Raw genomic sequence first — 24,253 nt, 5'->3', positions numbered from 1 at the left:
ACCGATTTCAATGAAATTCGGTATATAATATTTTCTTAACACCGTGATGACATGTACCAAGTATGGGTGAAATCGGTTCACAACTTTATCACTTTATCATGCGAGAGTATAAAATGTTCGGTGACACCCGAACTTAGCCCTTCCTTACTTGTTTGGATTTGTCTTTGAAAAACAAAAATCGATTTTTAAATTGAAAATTTTACACAATCATTTCAATGTACTCTCTCTGAACGCAAGGGGGTTGTGCATCTTGCGGTATTATTCAATATTATTGCACTCTCCTTAAATGTTTATTTTACTCACACAGTTAAATCAGTCTGTAACCATATGAATATGTTGTTGATAAATAGCAGATATTTTCGAAAATTGAAAAATCGTAATAATAATTGTGTTATTAATTTTTCCTTTCTAAAATCAGAAATTGCATAATTCTCACATTTTAATTATTATATACTATGTACTGTTTCTTGTATACACTTTTTACAGAAATATTTAAATATCTTGTATCTTTTCGATTATAAATTTTTCAAAACAAATGTTTTCTTCGAACTCTCATCATGCTGCAACCTGCCACAAAACACTTAATAACTCTTCCTCACCCCAACCCACCTTGCTCAAGGCACACAAGGCACACAAGGCACAAATGCAATTAATAATTTGGTTTTAGCTAAAAATAGCAAAAATATGCCGTCGCCTGTGGCCGCTAATGCAACGGTAAATGCAGCTATTTTCGAAACATTCGCCACTGCATTTGCATTCGAAAAGGCACTTGTGGCAACAAGTTAAGCGAAATAATGATGGAAGAAGATGCAGCCAAACACATTTCATTTTGCAAAGCGAAGATGCAAGACAAAAACAAAACACAACATATTTTGACACAAATAGCTTTTTGTCAGACAATTGTGTAAAATGCATCAACCCGTACATATTTAAAAGCAAATTTTTAAACTAAACGCGCGCCACAGACGCTGTCGGTGAGCAGGCAGATTGGCAAGGGATATCCATCCGTTCGGCTATTGTGCAATGAAAAATTAAAAAAAAAAATTATACACAATATAATCGTCACCTAAATTGCAAAATAACATAACAACATTTTCGAAAATTTACAGTGGCGTGAATGAAACACGAAATAAAATGAAACAAGGGCGAAAAAAAATTTTATGTGAAAACTGTCTCAAAACTGCGAAAAATTATTAGAATTTTAAAAAGCGTTTACTGAAAGATTCCTACGGGGAATTCCTTGCTGATACTGATTTTCTTTATCTTAGAAGAAAACTCAGATCCTTTCAAAACCTTATTACATAAAAACTGGACTAATTCAAAAATTTTGTGCTGAAGGGCTCCCTTCACACAATTTATATTTTCATAAATTTTTCCTGTTCTTTCCTCAAAATGGTCTACATACTTAGCGCCTAGAAGTTATAAATGCATCATGCTTTGGTTATGATCACAGATGTTGCTAAAAAATTGTTGCCCAAGTAACTCTAATAAGCTGTTCTTTTACCCGAATTTATGCTGTGAATAACAGTTAGTGGAATTCTTGGATCGCTTAGGGTTCCCAGATGACTGCGAGTTGAGAAAACTCGTTCGAAGCGCTTTTGTCGAGTAAATTGCCAAAAGAAATATTTAATTGAGAAGAAAATGCCCGAATATCCACCAATATATGTAAATCCATTGATGCTCCGAAAAGTCATCTATAATTAATGTTTTGAGTAGCCATTCATTGCCTTATTCCTTAAAAAACCTCCGACTACCGAAAAGCATACCCTTTCTAGTGCATCATCGTCACACAGCAATTAAAATAATGCTAATTGGCTGATTTCAAATGTCGACTTGCATGAGACCCACTGAGCTTGTATAAACTAGACTTCTAAATCATGAGTACAAACAACAAACAAAGAAACAGCTTTAAACAGTTTAAGAAATATACATAGCAAAATCGGTTCATTAAAGGTGGTTAGACTTGTTGGCTTGTCGCATTCATTAATTTGCATGTTTCGCATTTTGGCGCCGGGGACCCGATTAAAAATAGACAAAAAACGCGAAAATTAAACAATTTTTTTTTTAATTCGAATGTGCGTTGCATGAAGACACATCATAAAGTGTTGCACACATATAATCAGAGCGCCCAGGTTCATGTGTACCTCGACGTCTCGTCGGTATTCTCGAACTTTTTTTTTTTAATTTCTTCGCTCATTATTATGTACATATATTCGTTGTATTTGTAAAACAGTGACCATGAATCAAAAAGTTATATGAAAAACACATCTTGTCAATTTAGAATGAACTCATTCTCACTCTTCGGCGTCTAACCGGCCGAAGGGGTGTATACTTTTCCACTGCTCTTTCGCTCACTAGTTGTGTACTTAGCGGAATTTGTCGCTTTGTTTTTGTTTTTTGTTTCTAATAGTATTATTTAGTGTTTTGATGTGTTGATTTTTAATTCTGCCATGGCGGGTGCGGCAAAGGTGTTGATGTTGTGTGATGTCATTCATCGAGGGTACTTCTGCGCCATTTAGCTCTTTACTTATTTTGTTGTCATTTATATTGTTCGGCTCTTTATTCTTCGTTTTATTACATTCTTATTATTCTTTTTAAATTTCTGTGTGTTAATTGATAGAATTGAGTTTACGAACTTAGAGAGTTGAAAGCTCACACAAATAGATTTTCATTGCAAAAAGTGCCAAAAATTATTAAATAGAATGACAATTTAAAAAGTCGGTATGTGTTGATATATTATATTTGAATGCTGCACTGCTCCAGTTTATTACCACAGTGATCTAGTATTAGATTTCTAGCAAGTTATGAGATGCATGATTTTGTCTATGCCTTATAATCTTACCCTAACATTACCTTAGGCATAAGTTTATATTTTATGTATACAATTTTTTGGAAAGTATTGAACTAAAGTTTGTTGAGAGTTTGATAGAGCACATATTTTAACGTTAAGATGGGCTTTAACTCGGCTCCCGTAGTAACTTTTTCAGAGTTTATATGATTATATTATAATTTGACAGCTACTTTCTCTCATAAATTCTATATTTTAATTGTTAGGAGAGTACAAAATATATGCACGTTGAAACTGAACATTGATTCGGTAAGGTTATAGTACAGAGGTTGCAAAGGATTCACTTGGACAGCTGTGCACGCTGGTGCTTTGTGATACCCAAAACTCATAGATATGGATCACCAGAACTTTATAGATCCACAAAATGTTATCAGCTTAGCAAAAAGTTGTAAAGGTGGCCAATATCACTTCAAGCCACCTCGACAGTTGTAGACCGATATGTTTCAACCACTACCTGGCAAAACCTGTACAGGTCCAGCTCGTGATTTTCCAAACACCAATGGCAATTTCCAACAAATAGTACATGAACCTTTTCTACAATCTTCAGTCAGAACAGGTACCTTTGTGGCCAGATAAACTTTGCTTAGATCGAGAAGTTCAGATGAAGTCCCATGAGTTTGACAAGCGTTGGTCAACAATCAGAACTTATGTGGCTGCGAGATCATTCCAGAACGGAGTGGTCCATAGATTCAATGCTACTGCGCAAGACTACAGCGTAGTCCATGTATCCAGCTACGCTGAGTCTAATAGTAAGCCTTGGCCACATAAGCTGAACGTAAAACTCCTCTTAAAATCTGCTAACTGACTTTCGAGATGGTAAAAAGATAGATAATAAAAAATGAGGCTTTGCACTGCCCCCTACGGTCTATTCTGCCCTCCCCTATATCATATATCATAAAGGTTCAGCGCTCTGAATAATTCCAGGAGCTTGCTGGGCGCGATTGAGGTGATGTAATCCCTGTCCACATACGTAAAAATCTAGGGCATTTGGCCTGTTTCTGCGAATTGAGTTGCAATCCAGAATCAGATGTGCTGAGGTTTCCCGTTTCATGTCGCAGAACCGCCAGTGTGCGCAAGAGGCTATGCCCATGTTGGACAAGTGATTCCTGAGCCTGCAGTGCCTTGTATAGAGCGCGACAAGGAAGCGGAATTTCTCTCCTTTAAACTTTGCAAGGTTGTACTCTCCCAGAAGCAACTTGGCATGACACATTCGTGCTGCCTGCTCCTTAGAAGTCTGGAACCCCACTGCAATGCCTGGTGCTGGCCCCATCATCCCGGACGCTGCCGCAGAGATATGGTACGAGAAATTCCTATAAAAAAACATGGTACTGCTTAAAGCAAGGAAACCGAACTTATGAAGTGATGATTGAAAGATCTCATTGAGAAATATTTTATTTTTAATCTTTTTTTTTTAACATAATCTTTTAGACAAATATATTGTGAATTAAAAGTACAAAAATTACCAAATTTAATTTCAATACAATTGTGCTTCTTCCAGGCGCCGCTTTTTACTTTCATTGCAGATCAATCTGATTTTTTTTTTTTTTTTTTTTGTATCGATCTCTTGCAGTTAGAGTTTTAACTTTTTCTTTTCACTTGAATTGTCATTGAAGCTTTTTACCTTGTATTGACAGTGAATAAATATTGATTGCCGTCAGCAACATATCCAACCGACCAAATGACAATTTACTGAGTTAATAGAGTACAACATACAAACATTCATATATAAAAACATATCTTTAACAGCCTGTTGTCGCGTAGTAATGTCCACAAGCATAATGTTCAATGACCGCACTAATAAATAAAGTCGAGCGTATTCTCATATTAATGGATCTACAGGCTCGCTACATATGCACCAACATATATGTGTGTACTTTACTATGTGAACATGTTTCATTTGTAGGCACAATTATATACTCGTATATATGTATATTTGTAAGTACCACACTTTCAAAAGTCCAAGTACATATTTATATTGCTAAATATTTATTTTCATCACGTTCCATTGTCACCGGGCGCTGTCAAACCAAGGCACCGCCAGCTCTTTGTCGTAGCGCCCAAGTCTTTGAGGGAGTCAGATTGTCACTTGACGCGTAGCCATTATTGCATGCATTCATTCTTTACTTCAATTTGCGTTCGCCTCATTTAACGAAACCACAAAAGTGAACATTATTCATTCCTACATACCATACATACATACATAGGTCATACATACCTCAACAATAAATACTTTCGAATATAAATACATGTTTGTTGTTTGTTAAATTTGCATTTGTACTCGGCAAAGCGATGACGCCAAGTGTACCTTTGTGCGTCCATTATAATATATGTATATAAATGGTTAGGTCTGTGTCTATATATGCGCTTAGATTAACTTTCAGCGCTGTGGCGACATTTAAGGCAGCATTATGCAATTTTTTTTTCCGCCAACCAGCAATATCTCATGTATTTTATGGTGTTGCAGATAATTGATAATTCAAAGAAATTACTAATAAAATATTATGAAAGGAAATACTTGAGGCAATTGAAGTATGTAGATACTATATGCATACATATTTATGTATATATATAATATTCTCAATTTGTCTAAAATGGTTTTGTAAGTTGAGGAAAACTGTCTTTGTCTAAATCCATTAGAAAGTGAACTTCGGAACAAGCATACTAATATTAGCAAAAAATAGTAAGACTTTCCTTTCATTAAATTTTGTGTGCGAAATAAAATTTGTACTGCCGAAAATCCAGGACGTTAACGTCTGTGGAACAATGCTTTTCGACTACAAAGATTTCATGAAATGTGTTATTAGTGGCATGAGTCTTGGAACTATACATGCTTACGACCCGGAAACAGACGATCAATCGACCGAAAAGATCCCGACAAAGCAGGCCGAACGTCAAGATAATGTTGACAGTTTTCTTCGATTATCGAGATGTGGTGCACTCCGAACACCTTCCGACCGGCCAAACTGTCAACAAGGAATAATATTTGAGAATTATGCGTCGTTTGCGTGAAGCTATTCGTAAACAGAGGCCGGAATTGTGGGCCCACAACTATAGGTTTTTGCACCACGATAATGAGCCTTTGTATACTAAACTGAGTCTTCGTGAGTTTTTCGTTGGCACAATTGTATTGGGGACAAGAAGTATTACTTTGAGGGAAACGACATAGATTTTGAAGAATTATGCACAAAGTCTTACTAAATTTTGCTCATATTAATATTATTTTTACATATGAGTTAAGCCATTTATGACTGCTAAGTCCACCTACATTCTTCAATTTTAGAAATATGTTTGGCCACTTCTTAGTAAAACTAATTTCTAGTGAATCGATCACTTTTTAGTCCGCAGTTCAGACCTTTGCTTCTAAAATCATATAGGTTTTTGAACTATCAGTAATACTAGATCGAGGAGAGGTTAATGCAGATTCACGAGTCGGAGAAACTATACTTTCGCAATATGCTCTTTGGTTTCGAGAGTTCAATAGAGAGAAAATAGATTGAACCGTATTGTGCTTTCAGACCAATGGTATGGATTTCAAATTTAGTTAGTCCACCCAGTTGACTAAAAGAATAACAGCTGGGGAGTTCTAGAAACTCACTAGACCTCTTGTACTTTATATCGACACAAAAGAAACTGAGCTTGCTCAAGTTCACAGTAAATGGAAATTCGATGAATTATCTTCTAATAATAATAAGGCGAAAGTACTTTTCTTGCTGTCTAGTCAGCACTGAAGTTAAAACCGAAAAGATCTATATTTTTATTGCAGTCAAGATCGTTATCTTCTCTTTTGTGTTGTGTTGTGCACTGAGGGCCATAATTCTCAAGTAAGATATTGAGAATTATCTTAGGATAAGTTCATCAGCTAAATTTGTTTACAAATAACTCGCCGTTTTTCTAAGCTCTCTGAATGCACAGCTATGAGAATGACTTACAACTAATTTACCATATAATTGAGGATATCATTATGAATCTCTGCTTAAAAATTTAGAAAAAATACAGACTCTATACTAAAAATATGTGTTTTTCAACCAATGTAAAGATACTTTCCCACAAACCGAAATTAAAATCTTTTGCTTTCAACTCAAGCTGCGGCAATTCTTTTGTTAACAGCTGACTTTCTATAAAAAAAAATATACAAACAAATTATATACTACTAACATGTGCACTTAAATAAACATTCACATTCATTACAATTTCAAATTAATGATAGACATTCAACAATGAATTAAAGTGATTGCAATTGCGCTTGCGATGTGCAATCACTTTCCACACGATCAGCAATCGAATTAAAGAAATGCTTTGACATTAAATGTGACGATCATGATTCATGAGGATTTTCCAATTTCACTGACGTCGTCGTCAAGTAAAAGCTAACATTAAAAACATTTCTGATAAATGCGTACACACATCCATACATTAAGGTGTAACTACAACGTGCATTTGTATTTATAATAATAACGAATTATTGGCAGAGATTGCCGCCCGGTGGGTTTACGCCGAACTTCTATGCGAAATAAGAAAGTGCCATGAAATTTCGGTTAATATTTTTGTCTTATATATGTAAAATGATGAAAGCTTTTGAACAGAAATGATGAAATACCACTTATATTAAAAAAATTATTGTTTTAGCTGCCAGGGTCCAAGTCTTCCACGAATTCTTTAATTTTTCATAATTATGAAACAAATATTCCGAATTTCACTTAAACATCATTAAAAACTCTCTGTTAACAATTGCGAATACTATCGCTCGAAAAGTCCTAGACATTTCGATCTTTTCTGACAATTTTCAAGAGCGTATGTATATTTGAAAAAAAAAAAAATCTTTGTTTGAAAACGGTTTGTGCAAAGAGCAGGGTCCTAGAGAGAAACGGGAGCTCATTAGGGATGCAGAATGTGAGCTCTCTGATTTATCAATTATTGGGTTATAAAGCTCTGAAAAATATGATGCAGATCACATTGGCCGCCCTGAGAATTCCGGGTCCGGACTGAATTTTCCTCGATCTACTTCCTCTCGAAATCACTGATAATGAGTTATGTTCTCGACTACCATATCACGAAACAAACAGATTACAATTATGTTGCATAAAAGCTTTTAAGTGAAATATTAAAATTATAAAAAAAAAATCAGGTGGCAACACTGTCATTTTAAAAAAGATGGCAGCATTGCTAATTTAAACAAATACCAAATGATATAAAATTAATCTTTTAAGTGAAATATTTAATTTATAATAAAATATGTTGGCAACACTGAAAGTTTTAAAAGTATGGCAGCACTGGTAATGGAATCAAATAACAATTCATACAAAATTAAGCTTTTAAGTGAAATATTGAGTTTATTGAGAAAAAATCAATTGGTAACACTGGCAATTTGAAAAACATGGCAGCACTGTTAATTGAACCAAATATCATTTAAGTAACTTTCAAAATGCGCATCACTCGAACTCAAGCCTTTTGCCATAAGAGGTAGCTTACCACGCACAAACGCCATTTGGTGGCCCATGTCATACTTTGTATGTCTCTCTGGCAAATTATTGTAGAGAGTTATTTGGCAATGCCAAGACATCGAAAAATTGTTAACATTCGATATTTTATTATGCGAATAATAAACGCAAAACTATTTACGAATACAATGGCAAAAAGATTAAATTTAAGTTTCTTGCCACAGCTGGTAAAAGCGGCACATGCTACACATAATGCCGCAACAGATACGCCGAAACATTGGAAAAGTGCAGAAAAGTCAACAACTTAATCAAAATTCGAAAAAAAAGGCAAACAACATTGAAGCGCGTACTCAACAGCGCCAAAAACAAATATATACAAGTTGCAATAGCAACTGCGGCTATGCTTGCAACATGCCGCAAAAATGCTTTGCCAACATTGTAATGTATATCTGTATCTTTGTTGTTTGTGTATTTTGTGTGTATGACTTACAAGAAGTCATAATATAATATTAATAAGAGGCAAGAGAGTTGCAACACCGATTTGATGAGGTTATTGTGGCACGAAATACGATTCGCACATTCGAATGTCAATCAGTGCAGCTGTGTGCACAAATCTAACTGTCACTTTTCGAGTGCCATCAACCTACGTGGCCCTTTTTTCATTCCCATTCAACCGCATAAATGACACGCTGTTGCTGTCACATCATAGCCGCCACAAAGTTGTGTAGCGCATGCGCAACAGCATTTCTCTGCGCATACTACTTACATGCCTTAGAGATATGTGAACCCTTTGCAAAAGGCATTTGGGCACTGACGCTTGGCAAGAATTCTGAAGCGCACTCCTTCTTGCATGCGGTCGCCTGCGCGGCTTTCGCTCGCTTCAGCGCCGACTGACGGGCCTCGAGTGGATATGTCACACACGCTAGTAGTTAATCTTTGCTAGTATTCCAACTCACTGCCTCGTTCGTTATCTCGTCGCGCACTCTTTTCTTTCATTGCCACAATATTTATTTATATGTGTGTTTACATATCGCGGCAATTTCCCCGAGATCCAAGTAGTCATCGGACGTCAGCACAACAACAATCCACTATTTCAGCGCGTACTACTAAGCATTTCCATCAGCACACCACCGCCGCCTTCCTTGCCGGCTTTCGCAGCACCATCTGCAGCTCAGCGGCTGCACCCCCGACCGCTTGTCGGCCCATTTTCCGATTTGACATGAGTCAAAACAACACACGACATGAATAGGATTTCAATTTTTAGTTTATGTTACTGTCCGTTCGACTGTGCGTCGTCCCCGTCGCCGAGTTCAAGTTGAAGCAGTAAAATCGCTGAAGTTCGTTCCAATGGCGTCGTCGCGCTGCTTTAGCAAATAGCTAGGAAATGCTTCAAATACAATTCAGTCTTGTCTGTTCTTAGTTATGTTTGTGTTATGTTGGCCACATGTCGGCGCAAATTTATGTTCACTTGCAATGCATAAATATTTTAACTTCATCTGTTGTGTACTCCCTCTCCTTCGTACTATATGGGAGTATATCATGTGAGACGCATACTTTTGAATTGTACTTTCTATTGTGTTTTTTTTTTATTTTCATTTTTTTTTTTTTTTTTGTTTATTATCCGAAACTAACCTATTTTCTGTCGATATCGGAATGTATGCGTGCCTTTTAATCTTTTGCGTTGGCTCAAGAGACGCTTACATATATAATATGGGCTTAGTCTCATCTGTAATATATGAGGTTTTGTGACATGGAGTCTGAAGCTCATCATTAGAATGCGTAGATAACTGGAGACGCAGGACCTAAGCTTCCATACATCCTTCCAGAGTACTAATGAACCTATCATGATCTCTTAATTTATAAGTTTGTGGATCCTAATAGAATCCTCTTGAAAGAGGCGAAGACATTATAAACCCACATCATAATGCCCAGCTCAATTATTTACTATTTCTATCCTCTTGTAACTTGTAATGTAATAGTTAAGGGCGGTTCCTATTTGAAAAGCGAGTATAACACAACAACAATACAGCGCATACGATTCTGTGAAATAATTCATTCACAAATTTCATAGAATAGTAAAAGCAGTAATAAGTACAGAAAAAAAACCGAATAGTTCTCTTAGTATATGTACGCCAGCCATCGACATTAAGAGATACGAATTCGCGACCTGTAGGCTTAAAAAAAGATGAGAGAACTAAAAGCATCACAATGTGGCAGCAACGGAGGCAAGCCTCAACCAAGGAACAGGCTAATCCCGAACATTCATTCGATTGTAGATAGACAACATAGGAATCTAGACTTTCTTCTCCTTCTTTACTGACGTAGATACCACTTTCGAGGTTATAGCGGTATTAAAAACAGCGCGCCAGTCGTTTCTTCTTTTTGCAAGGTGGCGCCGATTTTAGAGTCAAAGCGAAGCCAGGTCCTCCTCCACCAGGTCTTTCCAACGGAGGAAAAGTCTTCCTCTGCTTCCCCCGGCGGATACTGCGTCAAACACTTTCAGAGCTGGAGTGTTTTCGTCCATTGGGACGACAGGACCTAGCCAGCATAGTCGCTGTCTTTTAATTCGCTGAATTATGTCAATGTCGTCGTTTATCTCATACTGCTTATCGCTCTATCGAATACGATATTCGCCGCTGCCAACGCGCAAAAGACCATAAATCTTCCGCAAAACCTTTCTCTCGAAATCTCGTACCGCCGACTCATCAGATGTTGTCATCGACCATGCCTCTACACGATATAGCAGGACGGAAATAATGGGTGACTTATAGAGTTTGGTTTTTGTTCGTCGAGAGAGGACTTTACTTCTCAATTGCCTACTCAGTCTGAAGTAGCACCTTTTGGCAAGAGTTATCCTGCGTCGGATTTCGAGGCTGACTTTGTTGGTACTGTTAATACTGGTTCCAAGATAGACGAAATTATCTACGACTTCGAAAGTATGACTGTCAACAGAGACTGTTTGTTTGATGACAGAGATATTTCGTCTTGCCCTTGTTCAGTACCAGACCCATTTGCTTTGCTTCTTTGTACAACCTGGAGAAAGCAGAACTAATGGCGCGGTTATTGAGACCAATGGTATCACTACGATATACGATATTAGTCGAACTATTTTCTTCAGGAGTAGACTGAAGAAGTTGCACCATAGGGACTCGCCTTGTCTAAAACCTCGTTTGGTATCGACACTTTGCTACTGACCCAAAAATCATAGTGAACTAAGTAGCTTTTCGAAGGAGAATAAAGTTCAGAAACCTTTGCTTACAGACCTTGTAAAAAAAATGAATTTGAATTTAGAAACATAAACAATTTTCAACCTTTTTAGGTGGCAATATAAAATGTGATTTTAAAAGAAAATTTCCTTGAACAAATTGGTAGAAACGCATTAACCATAAAAATTCCTTTCAGCTCAATACAGTTTCATAATAACTATCCGCATTCCAGTGTACCGTTAACTCTACTAACTTAATAACATGGCTAACGGCAGTCAAGTCTATCATGTTCATTAACGGTAAACAGATAGTAATAAAAATTTTATTACACGAAAACGACTTGCCGACATTAAGTAGGAGGCCCCCAGCAACAGGAGAGACAGAGAAAGAGATAGAGAAATTATTAGATTATAGCCATCAGCAGCCAAGTGCTGCAAATTAACGGCATATGAGTGCATTTTATGTCTGCGAAATGTTGCATGCAACGCATGCGAGCAAATGACCGTGAAAAAGTGGGCCAAATGAGCAGAAATGAAGCACACACATATACACTCATACATAGAAAACAAGTACATATTGTAATTAGTGATTCATTTGTCTGGCATAGACATTACACACGCATACCTAATTATGCCAAGTTTACCTGCCAATTATGAAATTTTCGACGAGCTTTTTCAACTTAATACTTTTCTAATGAGCAATTAACACACACACATGCAAACATGAAAAGAGAATTTCTTTATTTATACATGCATAGATACACAGGCCTCATTCATTAAATTTCGCCGTATTTCAAAGCAATTTCGAAACGCTATTCAGCAAGGATGTTGCAACATGCAACCGCGAAAAGCGCCGCCGCACGCAAGTACACAACACTACACGCACACATGCAGCCATTGGACCACTTCATTTAGATTTCTTGACTTCTTTATCACTTCAGCGGAAATCAAGAACACAATAGCACATAAACAAATCGGAGCAAAACGTTGAGGTTTGCGGTTTTTTCGGCTCAACGAAAATTTCGATACAAAGTTTTACTCCTACATTCACAGTTACATATACATATGTATGTTTACGAAAAATCTAACAAAATGCGCCAAGTAAACGTTAACAAAACTTTGATTGCGCGAATTTAGGTCACATCAACCAACAGCGTAGTACCAGCGGCGTCAGGGCCTTGACTAACACGTGCAATACCAGCGATGCATACGCAGACAGTGTCACCCAGTATCAATTGGGATCCAAAAACATTAAAACATTGAGATTTAGTTATCGAGTAGCTCTCGAATTGTCCAAAAGTTCCGAGTTCATTGGGTTTAGTGAAGTGTTTTTATAACATTCAGTTCTGAGTTTATATATCTTTCACTCTTTTCCATTATCAATGAGAATAATGTCTGAGGTTTTAGTCTTCCCAAGAACTCAACAATTGTCGCAACATGTTGTAGATTTATGAACTTTTGAAACATAATCGGGTACCTGTATGGAAAGCACCAACCTCGATAATTCAATGTCCCGTTATGATATTTCATTCCTTTTGAAAAATCCAGACAAACCACCTACAACCTAATACTGCGGTCACACAATTTTTACTCCTCTTTGAAACATAGCGTCTATACTTGGTTGCGTCAGCTTACATGATCGTGGGCAGTGGTCCTTGTGAAGTCCCAGTTGATTTTGACTTCGACAGTAAGAATGCCTTCATAGTGCTTGATAGAAGTTATAGTAGTTTTAGACCAGAATATTCTACGGATGATTAGTAGCTACTTATCTCTGAGTGTTGGGTTCGATACCAGAAATATTTCGCTATCGTAGGTAGTGTTAACTTCGTCCAGTACAAGCTGTATATTTTTGTAGATCACCAAGACCTTCACTCTTACCATAATCATCCGGTAGGAGCCGAACACTCTTTACGGTGGAACCTCATACCATATATGAGCTGCTCCGCAAGGAAGAAGAAAAATCCCCTCAGATCAACTGTGACGGAATATTAATGTTTCCTCCTCTCAACGTTCAGAAGCTGTCAATATCTTTTCTATATCCAATTTTGTTAAAAGAGGACAAGAGAGAGGTTGGGTGTTTTCACTTTGATTTATAAATGTCATGAACATGAGTGTAGTTTCTCTAATTCACAAACCAATAGAAAATTTTAAGCAATAACATGAAAAATATATAATCATACAATTGTTTGGAAATAACCTCTTTATTATTCTGGAATTATCCAAATATCGTATGTATTTCATCTTGAAATAGACCAATAAGCCACGCATATATCAGCTTTGGTTCTTTGCGATGCAAGATGGAGTTCGATTACTAGATCCTAAGTATGCCTGCGCTTGACACGAACAGAGTCTGTGGCCTCACTGTGGATACCTCGTCCAGTGTATGATACCCTTGCCAGTGCGGGACAAGTGCACAACAGATGCTCCCTGTTCTAGACATGGCACCGTGTTATTGACATTTTCTGCAGTCTTCTCGATCTGTCAGCTCCATTCTGCGAGCGTGTGTTGCGACCAGATAGTGACCATATTGAAATAAGAACTAAAAACAATTTCGGGTCGGTCTAGAAAATTGGAAATACTAACTATGGTATACTAAATCAGTATTCAATCGAACTGATAGACAAAAGAAATCTTAAACTTCTCAAAATCATTGACATACATGTACTGGAGTAGAGAACAATACGCAAAAATGCCTTATTTGACAGACAAAAATATCGAAGTTTTAAAGAAAATATTCTAAAATAATTGTTGCTCATTGGGTTGTGTCTGGCTAAATGTCTCGCCATTTCCTTTATTTAGCCGCAGCCGCAGATAGTTTCACGCCTTGCGGTTTATCTTCATTTTCGATGCATAATATTGAAAATATCTTTAAATTCATACATATTTGAAAGTATATGTATATGTACATGCAAATAAAAAATGCATATGAATAAGTGCATGCCAGCGTTTGAGGCAACTTCCGTGCAGCGCCTAATTTTCTATATGAAAGCACACAAAAGTCGGCGAACACGAACGCCTCGAAGGTGTTTGTTATTGTTCGCATGTACATATGTACATATATGTGCAGAGAGGTGTTTGCTTTTCTTCTGAAAAATCAACAGCAAACGAAATAAACACGCAAAGCATATGCCCTCCTGCCACTCTTGTCTGATTCCGTTCTACACTCTACTTGTAAATTAGCTGTAAGCGCTGGAGTGCGGAGTCAAGGAAAAATTGCCACTTTATTTACGCCAGCGCACGCCACGGTCCAGTTAGAGAATTTCTTTTGGCGTGAATTTTGTGCAATATTGTTTTTTCGTCGACTTTTTGTTGTTATTTGCCAGCACAGATTTCGTTCCAGTATACGATTCGGTGTGCTTTACTTTGATTCTATTATTGTTGTTTTTTTTTTTTGTTTTGTATTTTGTAAACTTCAATTGTAGCTAATGAATTTATGTTGCTCTTGCACAGCACTCAATAAACAGTTTTGGAAAGCATGGAAACAAATTGACCAGCACAACAACATAGCGCATGTAGTAAAGTAGTATAATGAAGTGACAGATTTTATGTGATTTTTTTTATGTGTTGGAGGTATATATGTAAGTATATAAATGGAGATAATTTAATAAATTTCTGAAACTCACTACTGGATTTTCTACAAACATTTTTAGCAAATATGTATTTTAGAACTGGCTTCAGCTCAAGATAAAATTGAAATTATGCATTCTATGGTGAAGCCAATAATAAATTTTACAAATGTTAAAGCCATCCAATTTTGTTTGTCCATATATTGTACTGTGTCGATACCAATAATCTTAGACAGCAATTATGATTGATTTTTTGAATGCCTGAAGTGACCTTCAAATTATTGTCAACCTCAAAATCCGCGTTGTTGACAGTCATAACTTCGAATTTCAGTCTCAAAATCCAACGCAGAATAACTCCTGCCAACAGGTGGTACTTCAGACTGAGCAGGCAATTAAGAAGTAAAATCCTCTCTCGACAAATAAAGACCAAACTTTATAAGTCACTCAATATTCCCCTCCTTCTATATGGATCGGCGGAATATTTATAGTATAGAGTATCGCATTGATGGACTGTACGAGATATACGACCACATCGACTTACATAGTTCAGTGAGTTAAAAGACAGTGGCCACGCTGGCTATGACATGCCATAAAAATGAATGAAAACACTCCAGCTCTATAAGTATACGACACAGTACCCGCCGGGGTAAGCAGAAGAAGAGGAAGACCTCTACTCCGTTGGAAAGACCAGGTGGGGAAGGGCCTGACTACGCTCGAAATCTAGAAACCGGAAGTCAGTCTCATGCGAGTGAAGCTCCGAAAGAAATTCAGCGATAATGATCACACCCTAATGTGAATATCAGCTTAACTACTTAACTGCTTTTGGTGGTCCGCAGAAATACGCCTTTGGGTTTAAATAACGCTTATATATTATTTAGACCACTAATGGTGCATTTGATTAGAGTTTATGTTTCGGCCTCTAGCGATAACTAACATTTTCGCTGACGTACTTTCAACTGATTGCAATGATCAGTTAATTATTAAGAGATTTGGTTACTATACTATATACTATACTCGTTGATATTATGTTTTCTTGTACAAACGGCTATTAACGGTGCATTTTTTTAGTTGAATCGGCAACTAAAAATATAACGTATAAGTTGTTGAAGAATATTCACATGTGCTCTGAGTTTAAAGAATTTTCCTATATTCTGAAATTTGTTATTGTTGCTATTGGATTTCAACATTATTTTCCTTCTGCTTTTGAAATGTGAAAAAATCTCTACATTTTCTATTTACTATAGAGATTTCTTACCAAATCAATCATTCATCATTTCATCGCTTTCGACATCACATTTTCTTGGCATAATACATATCAGACAATTTTCAAAAAGCTTCGAAATATGTCAAAATTTTCCAAAAATTTCAAATTTTGAACATTTTCTAAATTTATTTATTTCAGAATTTTTGTTTCAACATTTGGAAGAGTTTCAATTTTTTTACGATTTTTAAGTGTTTCAGAAACTTTCAAATTTTATTGCGATTTTTCAAAATACTCAAGTTTTTATATATTTTCAAAGTTTTTAAAAAGTTTGAAAATTTTTGAAAATCTTAAAATTTTTAGAGTTTATTTCTGTACTTTTACTAYACATCTTGATATGTACATACATACATATGCATATAATATTTTAAGTTACTTTGTCTTGTCTACTCACTTGCTGGAATACATATCAGACAATTTTTAAAAAGTTTTGAAATATTTCAAACTTTTTCGAAACATTTCAATTTTTTTAATATTTCCAAATTTTTTACCGGTTTAAAAAATTTTGAAAAGTTTCAGAAATTTTAACAATTTTTACAGTGTTAAAAGTACTCAAGTTTTTCTATATATATTTTTGAAAATTTTTAAGATTTCTCAAATTTATCGATATTATGCATGCTATTGTAAATTTCAAAAATATTTCGAAATACTATGTATATTTCAAAATTTTTCGAAAAGTTTTAAATTTTTTAAAATTTTACTAGTTTCAAAATTTTGCCAGAGTTTCAGAAATTATCAATTTTTTTACATTTTCAAAGTTTTTCAAAAGTTTGAAAATTTTTCGAAATTTTGTTTATACAATATGTACATACATATGTATCTATGTACATAAAAATTTAAAACGAATTCGAAATATTTTGAAATTTTCCGAAAAGTTTGAATATTTTAAAATTTTTTTACGACTTTTCAAAACTCTCATGTTTTTTTTTAAAGAGCTTGAAAATTATTCGAATATTTTAAATGTTACATATGTGTATGTACATACATTTTATGTTACTTTGTTTACATTTTAATTTAAATAAATAAAAACTTCCTTCCTCTAAACCATTTAGAACACCTAAAAACAAGCATTTACATACGTATGGAACTTCTTCAAAGCAAAATTTTGCAATGTAAATAAATGGTATTTTCAATTAAGCTCCCAAAACAGATTTTTACATATGTACATGTGTATTTGAGCACACATAAATATTTAATTCAGACATCAACGGTCTGTCAGCGAAACGTCTCCGTTCCACATTGCCACACAGCATGACATGCCGCCATGCCATTATGCCACAACCACGCCAGCTTGCCAACTGAAGCATGGAGCATTACTATACACATCTATGCATACATAGATTATTTATCTGGCATCTAATTGATTTGTAAATTCAATTGTCCAATTTCATCACCAAAATAATGCGCAAATGCTACGTTTGTACGTTGTGCCATGCGCTGGTTGATTATGTATGTAAATTATTCTTGCTTTGGGGGCATATGGTAAACGGTGCGCTATAGATATACATATGTACATACTCGTTCTCCGATGATGTCATACAGGTGTCATATGAAATGTAAATTAAAAATAATTATGGGTTTATTATACACTTCGGTGGTTTGTCAGCGGATTTATCGCGATTTGATCTCACTAAATACTTCCACATCTTTTTTTAATTATAAAAGTTGTTTCGATCACATATTTACTTCAAAGTTCTATCAATGAAACCATTTAGTGTTTAGTGGACAATGCGTCGGAAGGGTAAATTATGTTTACAAAGCAAAAAAAAAATTAGAAATAATATAAAAAATTAACGATTTAGTTTTCAAGAATGCTCCAGATACCAAAAACACTAGAGAATAAAATCCTTCAACCTCCAGCCTATAATATCACTCCTATAAATTACAAAGGAAGAGACAAGATAATAATGATATGCCGTGTATAAAGATGCTTTTACATCACAGTTTATTATTAAAACTTTATTTTTACTAATAAGAGGCCTATATACTTCTTTTCACTTCAAATTAATAAAAAATAATATAAATTCATTATTTTAAATATGATCAAAATGTATTTAAGGATCATCAGTAATTTCAAAAGGTTACTCATACGTCACGTATCACCGGTATGAATTTAATTGTTAGCAGGATTTACTGAATATTGATTTAGAGATTTAAACAAAAAATATCTAATTTATAAGTATTCTTTATTAACAAAAATATATAAAAAAAACCATTTGCTGATTTCCTTAAAACTGATAATTTGAGAACTCAAGCTTTCCTTTTCACAATTTAAATCAAAGCAAAATAAAATTAATTGGTAGGAGCATCTCTTCAGTATTTCAGATTTCAGTTGTAAAATTATATATTGAGCTGTTTTTAGCTTGCGAGCACTATAATTACAAGAGTTAGTGTGTAGAGAGCTGCTTGATGGAAGAGAAAGCTAGGCAAAGCGCTGAACTCAGTTTGAACACAAAATAATAATACAAAATTATAAATTTTTACATTTGTTTAAAAAAATTGTTGTTGGATTACATTTTCGTAATTACAATTCTCATCGTTATGTTTTCGGTTTCGTTATAACTTGTAACTTTATGAGACTATGTGAATGACTAATTATTACTATTGTTTTCGTTATAATTAATGAACCATAGTACTAACTTGAGCTGGTTTGCTGAAGTAAACGCAGCAGAAGTAGTGGGAAATTTATTTTCTATTTAAACGACTCAATTAGCTGAGATAATTTAGATTTATATTGACTCAATTAGCTGAGACAATTTAGATATAAATATAGTTATAATTGATATTATAATCTTTCCGACTTGACTTAAACAATTGTAATTTTTCAGCTCCCTAAAAAGCGTTTGATTTTCACTTGAATTGAATGTTTTGAGTCTGTAGAATAGAATTTTGATTGCGATTCCGCATAGCACAGAATATAGAGAAGAGTAGCTTAACTTTTTCAGTACTCAAAAGCTAATGGTTTTTTTATTACAGAATTACTACGATTTTCTTTAAATTTCAATTAACAAACATTCACTAAAAAGACAGTCTTTTTTCAAAACATTTTCTCTCATATAAAAAGCGAAATATTTTATGAGCCTTTTTATTGTTACAAACATACACTATTTACAAAGAAAATCTGAATTAAAATTTCTTTGTTTTCATTTAGTTGTAACCGAAGAAAAATTTTTCGTCTAAATCTTTAATGAGATCTACTCGAGAAAACTACTTCAAAAACACAGTTTCGAGAAAAACATGGGTAAAGACGGCGCACCAAGCCTAACTAGTCTCGAGCGCACAAGCTCTTAAGGCTGTATCTCTGAAACTATTCTCGGCTTAACTTGAAAATTTAGGACAATATTCTAGAGGTATTGTAGAATTTTATAAGACAATTAAAAAATTGACATTTTGAAACCTGTAACTGTCAAGTAACTACAACTTGTTATTCTCTATGGCGAGTGAGTTTATTAAGGAAAAAATCGTCTCAAATGAGAAAAAAAAAAAGCTTGAAACTCTTTTCACAAAAACCCCTAAGCATCTGACCTATATATTTTCCAAAAACTAATTTATTTTAGTGCTTAATGAAATGCAGTGCATCAGAAATTGATGCTGCGAGTAAACGCCGTTTTTTTTAATTTAATTTTTTATAAAGGAATTCTACCATTAACAACATTCAACTTGACTAACACAGAAAGTCAGAGTCTAACTATAATTACAAAGTATTTTCGCATTACAACTTTTCACGTAATTTTACTTTTACGAGCACATAAAGAGTAAAACTGAAATTAATTTTTTTATTTCAAATGTTACAACAACATTGCACAACAAGTAATTATGACGTAATTCTTCATTAAACAAAAAGTAAAACGATACTTGTGTGAGACTGCAGCCGATGCAACGAAAGTGTAAATAAACGCCGGGAAGAAAATTGCCCCATTTTTCGTAAAACAAAACAAAATATATAAAAAATAAAAGAAAAACAATAACAACATGTGTAAGAGTATTTATTACAGTGTTTCAATTTCTGCCAGGGTGGCAAGGGTGGGCGCACTGTATGAAGTTTTAGTATCGCTTTCAACACTTCATATATTTTTTTTATGTGCAAACATAATATATGTATAAGTACATATGTATATGTGTGTATGTATTTTGGTATACAATGCGTTCGGCGACAACACAATCTAAGTCATTTGGTTATTTTTAAATCGAAAAAGAAAAATTCTGGCAAAATGAAAAATGCGTCTACGAATGTGTGAAGTCTGGCAAAGTTTTTTCAACAGATTTCCAGCTCCAATTTCAATTGCACTCACACACGCACATGCACCCATGCGTTAAAGCCTGCAAGTGAATTGGAAAATATTTTTTTTATAAATTTTTACACACATACATACATATTTATATGTGGTATGTAGACTTATGCACACACAAACTCATCATTTTTGTGCTTTTAATATTTATTTGTACTTTATTGTTAACTTTTTTTGAGTGTTTGATCACTCTATTCGGAGTTGTAAACAATATTAAACAAGTAAATACACAAGCGTTTACATCTATGYATACATACATGCATCTATACATACATACCTACATATAAATGCACATAAGTAAACAAACAATAATTTTTCTCATTTCTATTTGGAAGTAAATACCTTGAATTACAGGTGTATAACGCGTACTACAAGTATTTAGATACATATATGTACATATATACAATACATGTAGGTATTTAACTTTATGGTTCTCAATTTTTCATTGCTTGTTGCTGTTTGAAGTTGATGGGTGCCCGAACAATTAATCAATTTAAGCGGAGACACAAGTTCGCGGCTCACAAATGGAACGCTTGCAGTAGCCAATATCAGACATATGCAGACAATAACATACACCGTTGGTCAGATATCTATATATATGTACACAACTTACTTGTGTATATGTGCACGGGTACACATGTATACTTGTGTTGACCACTCAAAGTGTTGGCATTGAAAACGTGGAAAAATAGCGGGTGTTGTTTATGTTACATTAATCGCCTGCCGTTGATCAGCATAGAAGCGAACCACAGCTCCACTTTTTGACTTTTTTGTACAAAAACTTGTACTTATTTATTATTTCAGTTAATCGTCTTACATCTTGATGGGTTGATATTATATATTTTCTGCTGCGAAAGCGAATTGGGAATTTAAGAGCCTCATGAATTTCAGCTTACAAGTGGAAAATATGAATGTATGTACATATGCATATCAATTAGCTGGATATATTTTGCCCTGTTTTGTTACTAAAGAGATTTATGGCTGTGAAATTTGTGCATAAGCGGTAGTATAAACAGAATTTTTGATTTTAAATATATAAGTTTCAATATACTAATGACACCACTTTAATGAACTACACTGAAAAGAGAAATTACTGCCTAGTGATCAGACCTAAACTATAGTTTCGAAGAGTATTACGTTGTCTTGGACAATAATCTGTGCCAAATTTCGCGAAATCTATCTTTTTCTTTGCAAATAAAAAATAGTTTCAGACAAGGGCTTAACTTTGAGCCGACAGTTTGTATGGCAGCTTTTGCTATAGAGGTGCGATATCGGCTCTTCTGACAAATAAGTAGCTTCTTTAGAGCAAAAAGACATCGGCAAAATTTCATATTAATGCCTCAAAAACTGACATAGCCTTGGGAACTTGTGCGCTCGAGGCTAGCCAGGCTAAGTGCGCCGTGTTTAAACGCGTTTTTCTTGAAACTGTGATTTTGAATTCTGTTGGCAATATTTATCGAGAACTACTCAATCGATCTTCACGAAATTTTACAAAGGTCTAAGATACAATTTCTAAAGATTTAAACGCAGGATTACAACTATTTGAAAAAAAAGTCGCGAAATTTCAACTGAAGTTTAAATTTTATTTTGTAAAAATGTCTGCCAAAAATCCAATTTTCATTTTTTTCCTAAAAATAAAAAATTCTAAAAAAGTATTTCATTTTTTAAATGAAAATTTTTTTAAAAAAGACTGTTCTTTACACGGGGAAACCCATGTAATCTCTTAAAAAAGGAGATATTTTAGCATGAAATTTTTTTATTAAAAATTAATTCTATATAAGGGGAAAAAAATATTTTAGGTAAACACAGGGCATGTGTTTAGCGCATAATTATAGAAAATGTGTACAAGATAAAATATATATATAACATAAATTTTGAGGTTAAAAGTAAACAATTTTATATAAAAGTTATAGATCTGTACATTTGCTACATTATTGCTAATTAATATATTTCTGTGGGGCTTGTAGTTTTTCCGGAAATCGACATAAGCAGATTTTAACCCATAAAAACTGAACCACGCTCCTCTTCTTCCTGTTTCCGACCAAAAATCAGCCGATCGTTCTCATCATATTATGACTTTCCTTTCTTATTTCACATTTTCAAATTTTTCTGCAACTATCTATTAATTTTTTCTCTTCATTGAGATCTCTATTTTCTAAAACATAACAGTATATTGGTAAGTGTTTCTTTTAGAAAATGCAATAAGCGGCCCAATCAAACTAAAGAAAACGAAAAATTGTAGTTGAACCATTTCAAATTTATATAATATAAGACTATTATTTTATTTCGAAATTTTCAAAATTAAAATAAATTTATATCAACTCAAAAATTAATTATTAATTATCCTCTAATATTTTTATCTTTTGTAATTTTTTTTTGTTTGTAAAAAAAATTCATACATATAATTTATAATTTAATTTCGAGTTGAAATTAATTTATTTGAAATAATTTTTTGCAAATTAATTAAATATTCAAATATATATTTTTTTTTTATAATTTTTTAACTAATATGTATTGCTTGCAATTTACTACATCTTATTACACACATATACATATATATGTACATATGCAGCATAAAATTTTCAGCTTCCGCTATCACACATAACCACTATATAACCATTTGATAACCAAAACTCTAATTTTATTTCAATGTGAGATGTTTCTATAATATCCTTTTTTCTTGCGTTAGTTTGCATATTAAATAACTCCAAAAATCTGAAATTTTAACAAAGAAGTTGTGAAAAAATAACCGTGCTTTTGTTATTTTCAATCAATTATTATTATATTAGTTGAATCAACAACAGTAAATAGCTTCCAATAGCGTTTTAAGCATATTCCGCAATTTGCAGACTTTCTTCGACCAGTGCTGCACTCATTACTTACGCACCACTATTGGTCCACTAAAATGTTTCATTATAATAAATTTAAGCTGCTTTTGTAGTCAACGTAGCTAAACGTCCACTGAAATTTTGAAGATTTTACTTAAAGCTCTTCATTTATAGATTTTCGTTTCAATATAACATATTTTATGCTACACATCCCATTGAAATTGAAAAAAATATTATTACGAAAGTGTTCTATATTCACTTCTATCTATTGCAAAAGCATTTAATATTTATACAATACTTTTGCACACATTTCTCTTCACACATCCGTTCGAATTTCCCATAAATTTGGCAATGTGCTGAAATATGTTTCCAGCTTTTTTCGTTTTCGTTTCTGCCAAATTCCAGCAATTCGTTGCATAATATCCATCGCTATGTACTACATAAGTACACAATCATTACGCATGAATATTTGAAATAAATTCAATTCTTGCTCACACAAATATTTTTAGCTTAATTGCAAACATATGGAGCAAAAAATTTATGTACGTAAAAGCTCGCTTGTTGAATCATTTTCTGATTTTCCCCAATTCCATGTGATTTTACATGTTGCCAGTTGCCACATGTGTATATTTGAGTAACTTCAAGAACTTGAAAATGTATACATATTTTAGCACCTATCGATGTAATTGTTATTTTTGGAAAATTTTTGAATTACTTTAGTTTTTTGAAGATTTTTTATTTTTTTTTTATACAGATAAGAATTTCGAAATTTTTTTTTTCGCATTGCGTTGAGAATTTTTTTTTTTAATATTATTTTA

The 24,253-nt window shown here is 34.0% G+C and overlaps 1 protein-coding gene and 1 long non-coding RNA gene across 10 annotated transcripts in view; one reads left to right on the top strand and one right to left on the bottom strand.

Annotated features, from left to right (window-relative positions):
• The window catches only part of LOC108969569, a 319,863-nt gene that overhangs the window by 189,669 nt on the left and 105,941 nt on the right, over positions 1-24,253 (top strand). The gene's annotated exons all lie outside the window — the stretch shown is intronic.
• The window catches only part of LOC108969561 (titin-like), a 259,294-nt gene that overhangs the window by 157,850 nt on the left and 77,191 nt on the right, over positions 1-24,253 (bottom strand). The window lies entirely within an intron of this gene.

The sequence above is a fragment of the Bactrocera latifrons genome, unplaced genomic scaffold (assembly GCF_001853355.1).
Source record: "Bactrocera latifrons isolate USDA-ARS-PBARC rearing strain unplaced genomic scaffold, ASM185335v1 scaffold_258, whole genome shotgun sequence".
Lineage (NCBI taxonomy): Eukaryota > Metazoa > Arthropoda > Insecta > Diptera > Tephritidae > Bactrocera > Bactrocera latifrons.
The sequence above is the reverse complement of the archived record's forward strand: the minus strand, read 5'-3'. Positions and strand labels throughout refer to the sequence as shown.